General features: G+C 39.5%; 1 long non-coding RNA gene across 1 annotated transcript in view; it reads left to right on the top strand.

The window, feature by feature from the left end:
* Positions 1-21,930, top strand: part of LOC106865131 (uncharacterized) — a 224,275-nt gene that overhangs the window by 166,059 nt on the left and 36,286 nt on the right. The gene's annotated exons all lie outside the window — the stretch shown is intronic.

Here is a 21,930-nt window from a genome sequence, read left to right as displayed (position 1 = left end):
AGGACTGTGTAACCTGCTAATGCTTCTGAAAGATGCTCTCGTAAAATGCTAGGTAGGGAGAGGCCTATGCTACCCTGTTATCAGAAGAAATAAGTTTAAGCCACTTGCTTGTTGCACTTGGCTATAATTGATCATATGAGCTTGGTTTTAATTTGACAGTGATGTAGAATGAAAAAGTTTTGAAAATAAAATTTATGCAATGATGACTGTAAATGCTGTAACTGTGACAGAATGGGGAGTATGAGGGGAGAGGGAAGAAGTTTTGCAAATATACCTGTTTGATTTCTGTATAGTGCATAGGAAGGCTCAAAGACCCTTTTAGACAAAGGTTCCCAGGCTGGTGTCCTGTTTTTGACAGAGGATGACAGGAGATGATGGTGGATACAGGAGCAGGACACTCCCACAGTGTGCACTCCCAGCCTCCAACAATGTACAGCTGGGGCATTTCACATCAATAATGTGCTCTTCAAGAAAAAGGTATTGTTATCCATTTAAACGTGTTTCTAAAACTCACCTTATTCAGAGCATTGCTTGTTTAAAGGCATTCATCAGGCATTTTCAAAATGTAATATTCACAGAATTTGAGTGTGCTAAGTTGCTTTATAACTTTAGCATCAATTGGATAGAAATATTTGTTCTGATCCAAAGCACTTCTGCAGTCATTACATATCTTTCTACTGCCTTAGGTAGGATTTGGCTCACAACCCCTGTGCCCCCTACTATTATCAATTTAAAGTGACTGTGACCATGGCATTTGCTTTTCCTTTTCCTAAACTGGAAAACTTGTTTGCTGTAGCAGCTGATGTTGCTGTAGTCTCATATTTTTAGTTGATTGTCGCCAGTTATACCTTAGCTAAAATTTAGATTTTAGATTTCAGAAAAGAGACTCCTTTCCTTTCCTTTCCTTTCCTTTCCTTTCCTTTCCTTTCCTTTCCTTTCCTTTCCTTTCCTTTCCTTTCCTTTCCTTTCCTTTCCTTTCCTTTCCTTTCCTTTCCTTTCCTTTCCTTTCCTTTCCTTTCCTTTCCTTTCCTTTCCTTTCCTTTCCTTTCCTTTCCTTTCCTTTCCTTTCCTTTCCTTTCCTTTCCTTTCCTTTCCTTTCCTTTCCTTTCCTTTCCTTTCCTTTCCTTTCCTTTCCTTTCCTTTCCTTTCCTTTCCTTTCCTATCCTTTTTCTTTTTTTTCTGTTTTGAATTCTTTAAAATATTAGTAGTACTTGATCATAGAATTTTGTCGGTATATGGTATGAGAGCAAAAATATATACATGACTTTTCTGCTATGGAAAACATATTAAGTATGATATAAATATATATGACAGAGTCTATATTTTCTGCTAAACAAAATTTGTTTAGAAGACATGCTTCAAATGCCATTAAAGACTGTTAAATTTGAGTGAGGGATATATAAATTTTTATTAATTATTTCCTATTATTTTTGCAAAAAAATCTTATAAATTATTTCTGCAGTCTGTGTTTTCCCCTCTTACATTTTGAAGCTTTTGTATTTCAATTGGTATAATTTGTGAGCATAAAAATACATGTTGGATCTCTAGTGAACAGCTGATGGATAAGAAAAAATAAAGAGTGTTTCAGCTTATTCCAGATAAATATATTGATGTCCTAAGTTAACACTGAGTAAATGTGCTTTAAATTTCAAAGCTGAAACACATATGAGGTTGTATGTGGAAATGCTGCTGTGGATGTGAATAGTATAAATGGGTTTTATACTATCATGTTTCATACAGGCAAATTCTGTAAACACCTGGCTAAGGGGTATACACTAGTCCTGATTTCCTAATAACAATTAGATTTTACTTTGAAAGTGAAATGAAGCATATGAAGCCTTATATGTCATATATATATATATATATATGTATATATATATATGTATCTCAATTTGCATACACATCAGTTTTGAATGGTCATTTCTCATTAAATTTTCTGAAAAGATTTGGTTGATTCATACACTTATTTAGCATATGCATTTGTATGAATCAGGATTTTATCTGCAGACTAAGAGTCTCCAGTGCTTAAGGGAAATACTGACAGCTGAATGTCTAAACCTGTTTCTGGTTAAATGTTATCCTTGGTTGTCTTCTGTCTGCACAGACTTTGCAGCCAATATTTTTTCTACAGTTTTCCTAGTTTGTGCATCATGTTTTCCTTATCCTTCCCTAGACACAGCAAAAATGGGCTCCGTTTTATAAACACAGTAGTCAGCAATTCCTAGAAAAGTGAATATTTGTTTTAAAAAGGAAAATCTTGCAAGTGAATTATTAAAAATTCAGAAGTTTCTAATTTTCTATTAATAACTGGAAAATTGAGGTTTTTCCATTGTCTGTGGTGTTATAACTGAGCACAGCTAGAATGTTATTTCTTTGGCGTATTGCTTTGGACCTTTGGGGTATGATATAAGGCACAGAGCATTCAGAGCACTGCAGCAGCTTTCTGCTTACTGAATAACCAGGGGAAATAGCTGTAGAATGGAGTCAAGGGGAATGATGGTCAGCAATAATTCTGACTACACAGTTTTTCATTGGCAATTGTCAGATTGCTGTAACCCCAGGATGCCTTAACTGTGAGTTTCTGGTCACCTACCCCAGCCTGTACCCCAGATTAACCAACAGCTGAGTGCTTAGAGGTGGGCAAGAAATGTAGTTCTGTGAAGTGACCCCTGAGCCTTTTTGTCATGGGACTTTCACTTCTCTGAATGGAAATTTTTCTTTAGGAATCAGGGAGAAAAATAGGGACGTTTTATAGTGAAGAACTCCATAGTAGGTGGAAGATGATGATTGGGCTTCCCTTTCTGGTTAATATGTTATTGCTTACACAAAATGAAGTTATTTCAACAAAGGAGATGGATAGCACTTATCCCAGAATACCCCTGTCCTAGCAATTCAGACATTCAAAGGAAGGTAGAAGATTAAGATTTAGTATCCAGCCTGTATCTGACTTCTAGATGCTTCAAATGCAGTTTTTCCCATGGTGTGCTGCCTTTTTCTTTTGTTTTGTATGAAAAATATTCAAATATTCAAAGTGGTGCTCAGAAATACAGACCCATGTTGCTTCGTGCCTGGTTTTTGGTGTCAGCCCTGTGAGGCACAGGTGTCTGTACAACACAGCTGCTCTTGTAGATGCCCAGATGGCCAGACCTTGTTTCCCTGATTTCCCCAGACACAGCAATGAGAAGAGAACTGCCAATAGTACAATTAAACAAAGAAATACCTACCCTACAACCCTTGTATCTTGTATTATCTCCTGCATTACTGGGTAGTTTGCTCTGTGGTACCACTGGGGGCGTGTGGACCCCAGGTCACTGCACGGGTGTCCAGCACCACTCTTGCTGGAGGATCACCTCCTAGTAGATGTGCCTGACATAGATCTTGGCCATCTCTGTCTCTCGAGGCTGTTGCCTGTCTGAGATCTGAAATAGGGCAGATTTGTACCTGTCCATCATCCTCTTCAGTGGAGATAAGGTGTGTGCTTCCCACAGAAGGGTTTTTAGCCTTAGGTCAGGCAGCTGACCTCCCTACAGACTGGAAGATGCTGATACCCCTAACCTTTCTTTACAAAGATCAGGACATAAAGATGGCCTCTTTCCACTTCTTAGCATCCTCTGTCAGCCTGAAATGTTGCTTTGGTAAATCAGGGTAAACTCTGAGCCTTCCAGGCGTTTGTTTTATCTTGGGAAAACTGGCCTATTGTAATTTTTAGGCACCAACTATGAGGAAAGATGGTGACAGGTGCTGATAGAACCCTGTAAAGACAACCAATACACAGGTGGTGGGACCTTCTGCTTCTGTCTCCCTCCATGCACTGCTCAACTCCCACAGAGTCTGCAGGCATTAGTTTTGGCTCTGCATCCTCATGAGTGAGCAGTGGGGCACTCTTCACCCCTCTGACATGTGGGGTGTGTGTTTTGAGGAGCACACTGTTCCATGTAAGGCTGTTCTGTATGCCGGGCTCCAATAGTGCAGGCCTGTATAGTACCTGCATTATTGGTGCAAAGCTGGGCTGTGTTTGGCTTGCCTTTTGCTGTGAGGAAGGTGTTTTTAAGCACCACCTTCATTCAAGGGGTGGGGCTGGGGTTTTCTTTCTTCTGTACATTTGCCATCTTAGCTGTAAATGATAGCACTGAGGAGTGAGAGCATCTAAATGACAGAGCAACCAAATCAAACTCTCAGGCTAGAGCTATCATCAGTTTGTCTCCATCTGCAGAATGGAAACAGTTTGGAATTCTTAATATCACAGGAGCATCAGTTACTGCTCTCAATAAAAGAACTGTTGAAAGGACCTTTGAAAGGATTTCTCTACACTGTTTTTAACAAATTTGTTTACTGGAGGCAGAGTTTACCCCTGTGTTTTTTCCCAAATTGCAGTACACCAAGTTGTGGTCTGTTGGCAGAGTCCGTCTGTGAATTCTGTGCCTGTCCAGCAACCCTGAGAGCAGTGAACATGAACATCAATGAAGCAGTCCTGGTTTAGTGCTGCTGGGGGCCTGCCCAGCATCTGTAGCTTTTTACCCTGTGGGTAGTGTGGGCAAAGTAATTCCACAAGGAAAGAATCACTAGATCCCAGCTTTTGTGTTCGGGGGGTGGGGGGATGTTTGCATTTCATTAGTGTTAAGTTTGCTATTTCCAAGGATTGGGAAGAAACATCTCTTCCCTCTTTTCCAGAATTTAGAGTGATGTTTACTTTCTCATTTTGAAATCTTCACATCTTGTGTAACAGCTGTGCTAGGGCAGGACTCGCTCTCTGCTGAACTGCTGCTTTTTTCTTTTGGCCTTTGTTAAAATTTCTGATAAATAACAGACTGTCTACAGCTGTTCAAATGATGTTGCTTTTTCTAAGTGTCACTTCGGTGTTCATTCCCACCAATGTAGGCTTTTCTTTAGAAGGTAAATAAGGGAGAAATAGGGCTTGCTGTTGAGTAAAATTGAACATGTGGGCAGTGGGAAAAGAATCTGAAATGTGAATTGCCCAAGCCTACAGAAGCCATCCACCTCCAGCTGTGATGGAGACACTGTAACATCTTGGCAACGTTGCTGTGTGCAATTTTCTTTAAATAACTGGTGGGTTTTTTGTTTGCTGCGGTTGGTGCAATTTCTTCACATTTTCTCATTTGAAGGTAATCTGCTTCTAAAAAGTGGTTAGGGTGATTTGTGCATGGAAGGCTTCACTGGGCTTTGAATTTTTGCAGTGGCATTAGCTATTCCAGTGCTACTGGGCTCACCACTGTAATAAATAATGAGAAGATAATATGTGTGACTTAATAGTGTACTAATCTATTGTTGTAAAGATAACTTGTATAATTTATATTAATCCACGTTTTAATTTATCTGGAAGCTTGCTCTAAGAACTTTATAAAATCACAGTTCTTGAATAAAAGGATCTTATGAACAAAGATTTTATTTTTTACATGCTGTATCTCTTCTTTACACAGCAGTTGTTCTGTTTTTGTTCTTTTTGTTCTTAACTGTAATGTATAGATCTCTCTAAGAAACCGAAGGGCAAAATTTGATCTGCATTTGAAAAATATACCAACAGTTTTAAAGAACCAATATGAGTCCAAAATTTTATCTATGTTTGAGATTAGAAATTGAATTTCTATAGGCATATTTAGGTGAGGTAAATATTCAGATGAGTTTGATTTATTTCTGGTTGCAAACTTCTTATAAAGACAAAAATATATAATTTATAATTCCAGAGAGATGAAAGGGAATGAACTGAAGTAACTCAACTCTGTCCTTTCCACAGCTGAAGACACAAAGTAATAATTGTTGCTTAGCTAAATTATCACACAAAAGAACAGCAAGTCATTCATTTCCACATGAAAAAGCATAAAAATAGGGTTTCTGTAAGACTGATTGGAAGGTTTAATATGAGAATGTCAATGTGAGGGTTTCCTTTTAAAGGTATTAGGTCTGCTTGGGCTGGAATTGGTTTTGCTTTTGCTCAAACATAACCAGAGAAAACCTGTAGCAATTGAATAAATGGAGAGCCAGTGCCATTGTTTAAACAGTTTTTTTGGCAAATATGACAGTCCAGAACCTCAGCTCCTCTAGTTTTTGTAAACCTTTCTCAAGGTTGTTATCATTGTAACAATGTACTTCCTATATAAGCCAAATATGTTGGTTCCAGTACCAGCACTTACTGAGAGACAGTAGATCCAATGGTCCTGTAATTTGCTCAGTGGCTCTTTAAATACGGAATGCTGGCTTACAGCAGTGCTGCAAGACAGATAGATATAATTCACTTGTTAGACATCAAATTCTGGTACTTTTGGAAAGAAGCTGGGTTTGTCAGTTACAGGGAGATCTCCAAAAGGAATTTGAGAATTTCTTGAGCATGTGCTTCAGGTTTGCTCAACATTTTGAGGCAAGTGTAAATCACTTCTAAGTAAGCTGTGACGAATGAAATGTTCCTAATTACAAGTTGCTAGCCAATCTTTACACTATTTTTGCTTTAGTAGTACTTAAATTTCTACAGCATATTTTATAGAATATATTTTATGAAAGCGTGACTAAATACCTGCAACATCAGTAGACTCATGTAGGAATAACAGTGAGAAGAAGCAGAACTAACTCCTCTGGTTGAATATGTTAAATATTTCTTGGATTAGAGGTGATAAATTGGGAATCTCAGCCCAAACCTGGGTAATCAGCCACTTCAGGCACTTTCCATTTTCAGCTTGGCAGAGAGGCCAGGGACATAGTAGAGGTAGAGTGTGAACTACGCTCTGGGTTCCTGAGATGGCTCAATTTCTTGAGGTTTATGGACAAAATTGTGACTAATGAGAAATGCGTGTCCCGCTGGAGCACAGCTGCCAGTGCTCACTGGATGAATGAAAACCTGCAGGCCATTTTTCAGTTGCAAGTGTTTTAATGGTGTCAGACACTGGACTTTTAATTAGCTTTTCAAAGACCACCAAAAATGCACATGCAAATTGCTGATCTTGGTTGATCTTGGGACCCATTTTCCTATGACAGCTGGCACCATCTTAGAAGAAAGCAAAAATAACAATGCGATGAAAGCGTTTCTCTAGACCTTTGTAGTTGGTGAGAGAGGATGTTCAGTTTACCCCAGACAGTGGCCATAATGCACAAACAGCAGGGCTCGTGTGTGCTGTTTTGTGATGTGTGGTTCAGGAGGCTGACCACCAGCTGCTGCTCATGGGGTGGGACAGCCACACTCCGAGCGTTGGGCAGATACACATCTCAGCCTCTGCTGCCAGGAGCCAGAGGTGTGTGGCTGCAGCCACACGGTGAACCTATCTCTGATGCTGCTCTCGCTCATCTCTAACTGTTGTACTGAGGCCCTACATCCGCAACAAACAGGATTTTTTGTTCGATATTTAAATGCCTTTGAAATGGGGTTATCATGTGAAAGAGGAACTAGGGTTCTTCACTGTGTTCGTGCAAAAGGGTACTTGGTGAATTGCAAGATTTTCTATGTTAAATAAATTCACTTTTTTGCTTTATTATAGATATATCATATTTGTATCATAGTGTCGCTTTATTAGCTGACTCATCAACCCTGTTCAGTCTCAATAACTTGCAGTCTGTTTTGAAAGCAGAAGTGAAGCCAGGAATACCAGCAGTGGTAGTAATCAGACAGGGCTTTGCTGTGTCAAAGCTGGTGTTGTCTGGCATTGCACCTTGAACTGGCTGGTGAAAATTTTAATGTGGAGATATTAGTCAGCATCACAGTTATGGTATGCTGCATTTTCATTGCCATGTATTTTCCATGAAAGGTGGCTTTTCTGTACATGCAACTGGAAAGCATTCATTCCTCGTGTACCATGTGGCTACAAATATTGTATCTGGAGACTGTGTTTTTAACAAATAATTACCTTTTCATAATAGGTACAATAGATAGAGAAGATCTGCTTGGGCAGGCAGTGCTTTGCTTTTACACAGAGGTATTCTACCTTTTGCAACCGAATCATAATATTTGCTTGTGTGTTCAAGTGAAATGCCTAATGCAGGATTTCTATATCCAGAATTAGAATTAAAGAGTTCCTGATTATCATTGCTTTTTCACTTGAATTATTTTTTAAACTGTTTCCTAAAAATCCTGTTAAAAAAAAAAAAAAAAGGAAAAAAAACCCCAACCATCCCCCCAACCTTTTTACTGCACTGATATTTGTGGAAGAAAAGCTGCAAAAACACTTTATGCAGAGCATATGAAAGGGAAATGGTTTTGATTTTTAACCATAATATTTTACTTTCCTGAAATTTGTCTTCTCTCTTGGAGGTTCTGTAGAAGGAAAGAGAATCTGTAACCCCTACTCTAGCATTATTTGGAATATCTTTTACATTTTCTATAATTGCAAATGTCTTTGATACATTGAGGAAAGAATTTATTGGAACAACATGTTCAGTAAATTATGAATATTTTGGCTTGTGCCATATCCCAATTCTGTTTTATTTGCCTATTTTTTCATGCACATAACATTCCTATTAACCTCCTATGTCATTATATTCTCTGCTTCCCACAGTAGAATAGGCTTTCCTTACCTCTTTTCATTACAGCAGTGAGCAAAACATGCTAAAAACGTACGTGTGTGTGTGTGTGCCTGTGTGCCGTCCGGTGTTTACACTTGTAGTGGACATTTCACTCCCAGCCTTTTCCATCCTCCATGCTTTATGTGGTCAGCTGTGGCTCTGCAAACCTGGCCAGCACCCTGTGGGAAGGCATGAATAGCCCTTGTTGTGCAGCACACCTGTGTTCTGTGCACAGCTGTTTGGTTCACAACAGGGTTGCTGTTAGCAGTTATGAAACGTTTTCACACCACCCACCCACTATCCACTGGCTTATAACATTTGCTGGCACTTCTGTCCAGCTTGAACTTTTTTTATTTTTTTAATTTTTTTTTTTAATTTAAGGGACACCAGGATACTTTATGCATAGGAATAACAAGCCAAATTGGCATGGCACCTTATTAAAAATACTCCCTCTCTCCTGTCTCAAAGATTGCTCTTTTTCTGTCTGTGGTAAATCTCCAACTATAAGAAAAAAGTGTTGCTATTTATTTTGCTATTTTTATATAGTTTGCTATTTTAATTTTTTTTTCCTAGTTATCAGACAGTTTTGTGTTGGCCAGAATTTAAAGAAGCTGGAACATTACTTTGTTTTTTCTACATATTATTGGAGATGCAGAGTCACCCATCTTGTTCTAGATTTTCTCTGCATGTTACAATAGGAAGTTGAGACACTGAGCAATAAAAGTCTGCCAATGTAGAAGTTTTTAAACTCCCAGAACTGATTGGATGGATAAGTTTAACTCTTCTGAGAGGAAGAAGACTAAAAGCTCACTTTTCTGGTACTCAAGTCTTCAAAATGGAAAACTGAACTAAAAGAAAAAAACTAAATACAAAATGAAGTGGCTAAGTAAAGCAGGTGTTCCATATGGAGGGGAAGAAAGACAAATTAATGTACAAACCACTTCACTTCTGTAGGAGAATGCTATTTAAATACATAGACTGGGAAGACAGCTGAACTCTTCTGTGCAGTTTTATCAGCTGTGTTTTGTATCTCTCCATGACACAGTATGTGGCTCTTTTCTGAAAGCAGGACAATGTGTTTTGACAGCCCTTGGCAGTGAGAGCAACAGTGAGAAAAGCAAACCAAAGTGATTCAAATTAACATGAGCTGGCTGTTGCAAAGCTGGTCCATCCAATGCCTTTCCCATGAATAGAGAACCTCAGATATTTTAAGATACTACATAGCCAAATGAGTAAGAAGCATTGTGCTAGTGCTGTCCACTATGCTGCCACCTATGGAGAACTCCACCTTCCTTTGGTAAAGAATTCTATAGGGACATTTAGCTCTAGTCCTGTTTGACAAGGCAAACAGGTCTTGAGCTCTATGTAGGGTTTGCAGGGAGAACAGCATCAAGCAGAAAGGCAGATTTCAATTAAAATTGCTTTCAGTAACTTGACCATTTTTGTAGGGGATGCATTGCATGGGAATTCGTTGTTTTCCTAGATTGCACACGGGTGTTTATTTTGCCATAACTGCTAATGATTTTTATTTTTAAAACACTTTAATGCTGATTGGAAGGAAAAATATTGATAATTTCCTGTGCCTTACTTGTTTTCTAAACACTTTCTAATTCAAAGGAGGCAAAAGTATTAGAATCAAGGATTTTCTGCTCAAGCTAGAGCAATTTCCAGGACGTTCAGTCCTGCTGACTTTATTCAAATATGTCTGGTTTGAGGAATTCAAAGAGATCTAGAAAAAAAGCCGTTTAAAGTGCATCAAAGCTGAAAAATCTGGTTTTTGTCATTCATGTCCACTTTTGGCCTTGCAGGACAATCTTTTCCTTTCATATTCCTTTGCTGATGGTAAGAACATGTTATTTTTTGAAATGTACAACCCTATGACCCATCTCTCCGTTTTGTGCACCACAAAATTACTTTCCCACACGTTCTGACTTCCTAAGAATACTCCTTTCAATTAAGATCCTTTCATTTTGCTTCTCTGCTGAAGAGGCACTTGCCTTCTCCTACCTTGTCACCAAACAAACCTTAATTTAGATAATTCAAAGTATTTGTTGTTTTCTTCTTATTCCCACACCTGCCCACATTCTACTTCTCATATCCAGTGTCTTCCCACTCTCATTTCCAGCTGGAAGACCTCCTCTTCCCATTGTAGTAAAACTCCCTTTTGAGTTATGAGGAGGAAATTAACCCTTCCACAAGTACTTCAGACCCTCATGATCCGTAATAGATTTTATCGGCACTGTGCCCTGTGAAGAAGAAATTGTTGCAGATGCAAGAAATTAAGTGATTTGTCCAAGGTCATCAAGAAAGTTAATGGATAAATTAAGAGCAAATCTCGTGGATCCTAATTTGGGCTGTGGAAGCCGTAATAGCAATGGTGAGGAGGGTGGAAAGTCCAGGCAGATGATTTGCACTTCTTACTTATGGCCAAATATGACACAAATAGAGGCAAGCCCCATTCCCAATGAGGAGAGGCGGGAGAGTGGGACATAATTCAGGCTATTCAGATTCTGCTATTTAGCATTTGCCGATCACTAATGTGATATTTGCAAAGTATAATATTTTCTAACAGCTGTAAGAACAAGAGAGCCTAAAATTTCTCCCTATACATAATATCCATGAAATTGCATTGAATATTGTAATGATGTGTTATGCTGCCATTAGCTCCCCGTGAATACCTAATTTGGAAGGTTAATGAAATTGACAAATGTGTGTACTGTATGTGCATTGTCAGTACTAGTTAATGGCAACTCTCACATTTTTATTTGGAAAATTATATAAAACTGAAAGTGACAATTACTGTAACTTCATCTTTTTTGGAATCTAGCAGAGTGTGCAGTTTATTTAAATAGGGTTGTATGTGTTTTAAATTTGTATACCATCATATGAAGTCCTTTGCTCATCATGTGATTATATACTTAATTTTTGTATGAATGAATGCATGTATTGTGGTCTTTTACAGCATATTGGGCCAATTTTTTGGGCTTTTTTGTGTGTATTCCACTAAAATACCATAAGTCCTTGTCTTCCTGTTGGCTCAACAGTGCTTGATTACAAAACTCGTGCCAGTTAATTCAAAGAGACATCACACATTCAAAATGAATTTCCCTAGGCAAGGAAAGTATGCTAGAGCACAATGGAAGAGTACAGTCTTGTATTTTCTGAACATGGTCACTTGAAGCTGCTGCTGCTTCCGTATATGAATTTCATGAGATTCTTTAAGTTTGGCCTATAATTATTTCTGTGGCTTTAGAGAGGGCTTCTTTAGGTCAAGGTCACATTTTTAGGTATATAAAGTCCAATTTGATTTCTTCTTTTGGTTTAAAGCTGTTCAATTAGACAGTTTCAACATAGTGAATGATGAATGATCCCTTATGGTGCTGGAGATTTCAGTTTCATCTCCTGCGAAGTGAGAAGAGTCATTATGGTGACCCTCTGTGATGCACCACAGAATGGATAGTGATGCCACATCCGAGCTTTGCAGGCTAGAAAAGAGTGTATGGATGGAGTGATTGCTGCACAACCCACTTTCCCTGTTACTTAATTTTTGTGCATCCCTTCAGCTCCTTGTGGAGTGTCTTCTGAGGAAGAAGGTGTCGCAGAGGAGGGTGGCTGCCCTGAGGAGACCATATGTGTCACTTCTAAGAACAAAGCAGTCTTTTAAAACCAGTGCTATATTGAGCCTGTGAGTCATGAATCTTTAGATCAATAACCAAAATGTTTTTAAATGTGGGGGCAGCCCCAAACAGAGTGACTCAGCACCCAGTTCCACATTCAGAGTGCCTTGGCGCAGGGTGTGGTTTCAGGTAACTGTTCTCTGGAGCGGGGCCAGGTGATGTGTGGGGGCTGAGGTGCTGATGCAGGCACAGCTGAGCCGGGTTTGCTTTTTGATACTCAGTACACCTGCTCTGGGTCAGCTTCAGGCAGGAGCTGTGCTCTTGGGCTGTCCGAGGGGCACCTGCAAGTCAGCAGCCCATCTGACTTTCTGGTATTTTTTATAAGGTGACTTGGAGCTGCTGAGGCCTTAAGATATTCTTAGGCTTAGATTCTGCTGTGGCTTCCCCCACTCTTTTCATGTTGTATTAATAAATATATGTCAGAATCTGCTGGAAGAATACGTCTATTCAGATCCTATGTTGCAGATGCTGGGGTTTTCTGTAGCCTAAAACTCTGAAGAACTGTTAAATGCTTGTCCTTCTCACTCTTGACAACAAGGACCCTTTCTGCTTTTGCTTCGGCCTGGTGGCCATGTCACACTGGGCTCATGGTAATGTTCAGGGAGAAGCTGGAGTGCATTAATCATCCCACAGACCTCTACCCCAAAAGCACAGATCATGCTTTAATGTTAGCATGAGCTGTGATTGTCTATCTACATGCTGATTTGAAATAAGAAATTTGGAGCCTGGAAAAGCTTCACACTGAGATTTGTCTTGATAAGTGGGAATGTTTTGCTCCTCTGTGGATTAATGATTTACTGATAGCTAAGTAAAGGATAAGAGATATTTGCACCTGGCCTATTGAAGGGAGATTTGCATTTGAAAATGTTAGGCCAGTAAATAATTCAGGGAGATGACATTGAAGCCAATACCTGAATGAAGGAGGGGAGATGAATTTGAATGAACTTTCATGCAAAACTCCAAGAAAGAGTACAGGGTTATAAGTTAGCCTTCTTTCTTGGCTGCAAGCTCCCTTCTGTGAATATATATTTGTGATGGAGGGTGTACACCAGCCCTGAGACACTGTCCCTGTGGGTCAGATGTGGTTTAGATTTGTTTGGCAGTTAGATATAAAGTGAGACAAGAAGGAAAGAGATGATGGTGGGCCTCTTGGAATTGATTTTAGAGAAAGTTTTATTTCCGTTTTGCTAGCCATATGTTAAAAATCTCTACAACTCTGTTGCTTATTTTGGATTTTATAAATAAGTATTTTTCCTTGCTTTTGTCTTGGCTTGCGCTGAGGATGATTTCTAATGTTGGCTAGCATAAAAAACCTATTCTGAAAACTGGTATATAGGCACAGTGTAATAACATCCAAGTCCTCATGATCTCCCATATCAACAGACATTGCCACCTGTGCATACTGTGGGACAGAAAGGCAGCTGTTAAAGTAGGAGAACTATACTAATGTAAAATATATTGTTGACAAGGCAGGGGGGTCTTGTGCACACACAGGGGCTCAAAAAGTACATTGAACCTCAAGTTTTTTGTTCCTTTCCAGGGTTTGGGGGAGCACAGAAAAAGCAGCTGACATGCTCTAGCTTTCCTTGAAGACCTTGTATATAGAAAGATGTTTGGTAGCTCCTCCTGCAAGCCTGAGCACATTTGATAGTCATATGCATTCTTCTGTTCTTTTCTGACCAGTATGCTTCTGTACTATGTGTGTACAAGAGGGAGATAGATAAAATTTCTGCTGATGGATCAGATTTCCTTCAAGATCAGGAACTAAAATTATGTACTCTTAACTCATGAAATGGAAGGAACTCAGAGAAAGAAAGTAGTAATGAGGAAATGTTTCAAATTAAATGATTTTTCCTCAAGAAATGCAATAGGGCCACCAATTCTTTTCAGCTTTTTTCCATTTCAAGCAGAAGTGGAAGAAGATTAATGGTGAGTAATACTGAGAGATGATGCTGCAAGGACACCATAGGGAATGGACCCAGACGTGGCAGAGGACTCCCTAAGCTGGGAATGAAAGAGTTTTACCATCCAGGGCTTATCCCATCACCTCCAGCAGTGATTCCTTCTAGGAAGCTTATTCCCACCCTAAGGGTAGCCGGTGTGGAGCCCTGACTCCTCATAGAACACTGAATTTGTCAACAGCTAGGATACCACTAAGAGAAAGGAAACCTTTCTACAAGAGTGATCACTTTCAGTAAACAGGAAAAAATTCTGCCAGAAATTTGGCTACAAGCAGAGAGTGTCCACAGAGGGCAGTAGGAAAAAAAATGAAAGAGAGTAAAATAGTAGAAAATTCTCTTAATATCTGTGAAACATAACAGAGGTCCCGTCTATCAAACAACTGTGGATAATTATTGGTTCCTTATGATGTATTTCAACATTCAATGAAAAAACTCTCACTGACTTCAAAAGATACCAAACTGAACTCAGTGAAGGATAAAATAATCCCCTGGTCATTTAGCCAGTAAAATTTGGAGAATTAAGGTTATATTTGCTTTTTAACAAAAACCACCAGGTATAACACACAGAGTCATTTATTTTCTAATAAAACCCACCAGAAATAACACACAGAGAACCATGTTATAACTCTCCTTTCCTCAGCTTGAGACACACCATTAGTAAATGTGTGAATGTGTGACACTTGAAGTGTAAGAAATGATACTACACTAGAAGAGGCAAAAATTAAAGTTCACAGCCATGGGAAGGGCAATTATTCTGTTACTTCTTGAATGTATTTATTTCAGCATGTTTTCCTAAAATGACTGTACTATTTAAAAAAAAAAAAAGAGACAAGATTCCATTTCTCTAACTGTGGTTAGTACAAGCCATAGCTCTGCCTATGTAGCTGTGTCCCAAGCTAGAAGCTTTGGCACTCAAGAGCAAAGAGTCTTGATTTAAAAACTCATGGTTTAACCTCTGGCTTGCTAACCTTTGGTTTTAAATATAAGGGGGACATGTAAGGGGGTATTAAATGTAAGGGTAAGGTTACCATTATAGTTTTATTGAATCAAGCAGATACAGACAAAAGACCAATGTTTTTGATATGAATTTGTGTTGTGGTACCTTCTAACTGGGAGGTAGAAATGGAAATATTGCTTCTATCTGAGGTTGGGGCCAGACATCCTACTAAATCCAACCTATCCAGATTTCTCTGTTAATCTTATGCTTTCACATCTGATGAACTGTAGTTCAGGATATTTAGCTTTGTTCAGACACTGACAGTATGGAAGTTTTTGTGGCTTTCAAGGTCCTTCTGATCTTTTATCTATTCTTTGATTAAATGTATGTCACTCATAATACCCAGCTTTCAAAATTTCCCTCTATTTCTTCCATGAGTAGGTTTGTCATAGTCAAACTGGAATTTCTGCCAGATGGAAGTACTCTGTCCATTGTCTACTCCAAAATGGTTTAGACTACGTGGAATTAACTTTCCATTACCACAATCCAGGGTTAGCAGTGTCTTTCCTTGTCTTCCTTGTTACCCTGGTAGAAAATCATCTTTCTGGATCATACACGAGGAATTCAGGTGTCACAGAGGTCAGAACAGAATTGCCAAAGAGATAGAGGAGGCTGACAGCACTACTCCCTGATGAAGTTCAAGTCCTTGCCATAGTGTTGTATGTCACATCCTGCCTGAGCTGGTGTCCAGTGTATAAAAGCTGGAAATAAATAACTGTGCTTATCTCAGTCTCTTTCTTTCCTATGTGGGCTCTGTGGGTTTAGCTCACTACTCTAGCCTTTGCTGAACTTCTAATTTGTTATTGTTTTCAGGACAATGATGGCTGTCTGAACAAGTTAGCCCTGTAGGGACAGGTTTCAAGTGGCAGCTGTATGGGATACAGGCAGTATGTGGAATACAGGGCCTGAGGCATGCTCAGCACCCAGCATTACAGGATTCTGCTTTTTTCTTGACTTTGGTGAGTCTGCCTGGGTGAATGAGGCTTACCTGTGGGAGTTGTAAAGTATGTTGCTAAGTTTATTTTTGGTGTTTCTTTTAAAAATCTTCTGTGCCTGTTGCCAAACATAAGATGTTTGTTTTCAGACTCTAACTTCTCAGGTAAAGCTGTCATGTTTATTCTGACTCACTACATCAACACATAAACATGAGATTTTTGTTTACATTTATTGTTCTTTGTGTATCTTTATATAGCCTGGAAATATTTTTTTCAAGGCTTTATTCATTTCCAGTGTATGAAAGAATGAGAGTAAAGAGTGCCACTAAATAACCTAATCTCAGAAGGTGTGTTGAGCTGTGTGAGCTGTGTGTTGGCTGTGACACAGTAGGATTCAGTTAAATCTGAGGCAGGTTTGGGTTTACATCTTCTGGTATAACTAACAGCCTTAGCTTTGACCATCACTTGAAATTAAAAATAATTTTCCACTTTTCAACATGAAAGCTGTGAGTCATCTCTGAAGTGAGTGTTGCCTGTGTAGTGCATTTGAGGAATGGTTTGGGGCAGGTTCTTGCATTCACAGGTTCTATAATCTATCATACACTTCGCACTGCTTTAACATTTTCTCAGGCTGCAGACAGTGGCTCTCTGCTCAGATTAACCACAAGCTCATTCTGCTTCACCACAGTTTGACCTCTCTGATGAGCCACACATTAATGTTTGCAGACTGTGTACGTATATTTGGCTATAGACGTGTCAAGGCATGCACAGCACAGAAATTGTTTTTATTTTTAAATGTATTTGGTTTTGACTCTGATCTTGCTGGTTATTTATTCCTGGTGAATGATAATTGTGGTGTCAGATAGTCATTTGTGGAGTGCTGTTAAATATTGGCCCATTGTTTTCAAAAAACAGAGAAGATTATTTATGGAGGGCTTTACAGAATCAGGTCAGAAAAGACCTTTCCAGGTCATCTAGTCCTGCTGTGTTGCCTTAAGGTAGGTAGTCTGAACAAGTTAGTCCTCCCAGTGTCTGCTCCAGCTCACTCCTGGTATCTTGGCCTGCTCCCTGATGTCCCACTGTGGATGCTCAGCATGCTGTGACTCATAGGAATGAACCTCTGTTTATTTCACAAAGGTGAGCTGCAGGCTTGTGGAAACCAGATGAACCCTCCTGCTCCATCTCCTTGACTAGGGATGTAGAGAGAGGCAGAGCAGGCAGCTGAAGGTCAGGACTGAGCTAGGAAAGCTAAAGCTCTCTGCTGTGGCACCTGCATTCACATCCTTGGCTGGGGGTTGTAGCTGCTGAGTTTGGGCACCTACTTCTCATCTGCACCAGGTCCTTCACACTGACTTCAGCAGAGGCTGTTCTGAAGTGAGGAGCAAGCTGATCCTGCCATCCATTAAATTAGTACCTGCAAGTAGCCCCTATGACTGGAAAAATGCTCAGATGTTTGAGGGAGACTGTAATACACCACAGGAATGCATGTTCTCACCTGAGGCACCAGCCACTGACTCTTTGCCATGCACTGCAGGGTTGGCATCTTCAGAGGAGGATGGGGTCTCTCTTCAGATCAGTACTGGTGAGGGATGTGGTTACTTCCAAATGCTCTTGCAGTTGTCTCCATCCTTAGTGACCTCTCCATACTGAAACATGCTGGGCTGTTGTTGGCAGCACTTTTTCCCAGTGAATGATGAGCAGGAGGAAACCCTGGATGTCCATCTTGCCAGCCTGTCACAGAGTGCCAGCTAGGCTGCATTCAGTTGCTGTGCTCTGTGGTGCCCAGCTCCACCAGGGTCTGTCGCCCCATGCTGGGATGTGGGGGGTGGGCTGAGGCCAAGGCCAGGCTTAAAGATAGGCACTTGGACTCTACCTTCTTATCCAGCCTGGTTTTTAATTTTCATTGCTGTAGTTTCAAAGGAGTTTGTCCAATTGGTTAAAGGGCACTCCCAGGAGCTCCTTCAGGGGTTTCAGATGGTTTATTTTTGAAGAGCACTTTCTCACTTGCTTTGACATGAGACATGCAAAGGTAATGTGTTCCTCTCCCTTTCTGTCTTTTTTTTTATTCCCCAGCATGTAGGAACTTGTTATCGGTTTCATTGTGCAGATGAAAAACTGTATCTTAAGCAACTCCTATAAATGTCACAGGGATGTGTTTTTTCAAGTGTTTACTGAGAACATATTATGTTTTAGTGTCTCTATCATAAATACCTTTTTGTTAATCTTTCACCCTCACTAAATCCATTACAAGCTTTAATCAACCTTTCTAAGCAGTGATAAAATGTTATCAGCAGTTGGCAAAGATTGTAAGTGACAGACCCTAATGTTTTCTAATGATTGTCATTATTTAGAAGGTTGGTTGTAGTTTTACAGAAAAATAATTAGATCTATCACATATATTTGAAGAGAGGGGAGTGTAACTCCTTGGATAATTTACTCTCAAGAAGTCTAATTTGTAAACAATTACTTAAAAAGAAATAAACTAACAATCTAGAGCTGAATGGAAATTCAACATCTACTTAGGCAAATGCAGGCAGAAGAGAACATGCTTTATGCTTAAAAGGTAAGATATTCCCCAGGTGAATACATACAGTTCAAATCTTTCACCTGCAGGTCAACAAGACCCGAAGTCTGAATTTCTAAGTCTACAGTGCCTTCTTTACCAGCTTGCTACATTGTTACACACATAAAAATAGGCTTTCTGAAACTCTTACTTTGTTTTATGCAAATGATATTCCTTTTAAGAAACAGTCAATACTGTTTCACTTACATGACATGTTTCTGAAAGTGGAGAAGTGAAAGGTTTGAAATAAATGAAGGTGAGAATTTCTTGGTCTCCTTAAAGTTTAAACGTTTTGGGTGGATTTCTTATATTTTTTTTTATTGTTCTGTTTGGTTAGGTTTGGTTTATAAGGGAATATCTTCTAAGCACTGTGTTCTGGATGCATTTTAGTTCTTACTGTCCTGATCCAGATTGTTGCTAAATCTGGAGAAGATGCAGCCCTAGGCTTAGTACAAGCTAAGTTTGGTATGTGCTCCGTGCATGGAGTTCAGTCAGCTGTCCCACACCTCCTGTCTTGTCTACCTATCCATCGTGGTGTAGCAGCTTCCTGCCTCCAGGTTCTGCTGTGTCCCTGAAGCCACAGAAATTTTTACTGCACCCCTGGTACAGTCCTTGGGCTTTAAGAGGACCACAGCCAGGATCTATTTTTGGGCAGCAGTACAATGGCATCTTCTTCTTCTCTTTTTGTTTTCTCTTCTGTTGTATGACCCCCAGATGTGTGTCAGTAGACAAAGGCCACATATGAAACAGCACATCAAACACTCATATTGAGTATTTCTACAGTACTCCCAGATACTTGTGCCACAAAACTGAAATCCTCACCAGCACCAGGCAGAGAATATTTTAGTTTAATGTTGTTTCATGCTCAGTGAATGCTCACTGCTGACCTGCTTTCAGAGGGTGTAAAAAACATCTGTGCAGGTGCTTAGGCCTTATGGATGTGTTTCCAGAAGCAAGCACACATGCACACACACACACACACGCACAGCCCTTCAATCCTTTAGGCTAACTGATCAGTTTAAGCACAAGTGTGGGCCAAATCAGATTAGTGTAACTGAACTGATCTTAGCTTTGCAGTCACAGACCTCATCCAGTCTGCTTTTAAGCCTCAAAACTGAAACTCATTGCCCAAGTACACCCTTTTCCCTGACACCAGTTTTCCTAATGCTCAGCGTGTGGATCAGCTATGCACTCAAAATGCACTTGCAAATGATTATTAATTTCTGTGTATTTTTTGAAAAGCTTGGTTTATTTCTTGTGGTGGGTTTCTGTTGGCCAATGTAGATGTTGACTCGTTATTCCTGTCATCACCTCTTAGGCATTTCTAGAGAGTTATGCTGACTGCCTTTTTTGTCTCTAGTGATCTCTGTTTCTGCATATCTCAGAAACTTTCTTGTTTAATTCTGTTAGCAAAAAAAGAATGAAATGTTTAAAAAATTAAGCTGATTTTTAGCTCCTTAGTAAACACTAAATGGTACACTTTTTCTAAGCAAACTAGGCATTTTTAGCAATTAATTTATTTTCTCAAACTCTCCATTACTTTGGAGAAGGATGTGCATCCTAAAGATATTATAAAGTAAGCAGGAGACCCAGCTCGAAAGGACTGGCAGTGTTTATAGTTAGCATTTGGAGTATATCTGTAAGAAGAAGCGGCAGTGTTTAAATGGGAAATTCCAGACTATAAATTCTTTTTCAGCTGGATTATATGCAATACAAGTGTTGACTTTCAATTTATACCTTTGATATGACTCATTGAATGTTCTGATTCTTAGTTTATTTGTCCTGTCTTCAGCAAAATTGATTGAATATAGGGTTATCCAACCATGATGCGTTGTCTCTGTGCCTCAGATGTTATATTGGTGAAATCTTAGTGTCTGGCACTATGAAAGAGGAGTATAAAAATTTGATTTGGTCTGCAGCCAGTTTTCCTCCCACTCTGGAACAATGATGGAACATCTGGAGAACGCTGTATTCATTAACCCAAATCCTGAACACTTCACATAATACCTGATCCTGTAAGAATCTGCTTAGTTTTCCAGCCTGTATAATTTGTGCTGGATGCAGCTAGAGCATATTTAGTCAAAGGACCTTGTCTCTTACATTTTTGAGCTTTTATGTGACATTATGTTTTGTCATAATTGATAATAACAAGATTCCCATTTGTCTTCTGATTTTAAATGCCAGTTATATGCATGGTGGCTCGCTCCATTCTCTCTCTTCCAGAAATTTCTCTTTATTTGTCATTTGTATTTTCAGTTGGAGACCTTGGGGTTTTATTTTACCCAGGGTCTCAGCTGAAGCCATATGCCAAGAGGCCTCTTAACTTTCGTGAGGATAGATCTTGGAATATCAGACTGGCACCAGTGTGCCACCTTTATTGTTTTTCCTGCTTTCATAATCTCCCCTTCTCACAGTGGCAGATGTACACCAGTATTGTGGCTGTCAGAATAGCCATTTTCCTCCTGGGGTTTGATGCTGTGCTCTGGCCAGCTGCTGTGGGGTATACAAAAGGGATGCAGTTGGTACATCCCAAGGTTTGAATATCCCCTGTGATTTTACATTCTGTGCTTGCCTAAGAAAGGGATTGTGTTTATGTCTCCTCATGACCTCAGATCCTCTGCATGGATTTGACTTTTGATGAGACTAAATAAAGCTAAACTCCTTCACTCTTATTTTAAAATGACTGTCCTAATGCAAAACATGGGAGCTCATCTGTCTGTTATAGGAAAGGAGGAATGAAGCAGTGGTTAGAGCACCCTGAAACTCTTTTCTGCCTTTACAGTATAGGTATGATCTGTGCTTGACCTTGTGCAAGTTATACAGGCTGAGATCCAGAAAATACTTATGCACCTAAATCCCACTGTGGGATTTAGCCACCTGGATAGGAGAAAGGTCCAAATTTTCAGAAACCTAGGGTTTTTCAGAGTACCTCTTCTGCAAAATGAACATGGAAGCTCATAGTTTTCTTCAGCAGGCTGTCATGAGAACAGATGTATTATGTTTGTAACATGTAAGCCACTCATCTTTGTTAAGCCCAGATGCTGAATCAGAAGGACATGAAAGTGTATGTTATCCCACTACCCTCCTTTTCTATTGATGTTTTTAAAATGTATAATTTGCTGGCAGGATTTGGCAGAAATGGAAGATGGTTTGGGACCAAATCTGAAAATCAATCTTTGCATTATATTGATACAGTCTCCAAAGGTTTATATAAAAACAACTCAAATGGGCCACTTTTCAAGGTCTTGACATCAGCATTGCTAAAAGAGTTAAGGCCATTAGCTGGGTGCCATAA

The sequence above is a fragment of the Sturnus vulgaris genome, chromosome 3 (assembly GCF_052056855.1).
Source record: "Sturnus vulgaris isolate bStuVul1 chromosome 3, bStuVul1.hap1, whole genome shotgun sequence".
NCBI classification, from domain to species: Eukaryota; Metazoa; Chordata; class Aves; order Passeriformes; family Sturnidae; genus Sturnus; species Sturnus vulgaris.
This window is presented reverse-complemented; position numbering and strand designations above follow the sequence as displayed.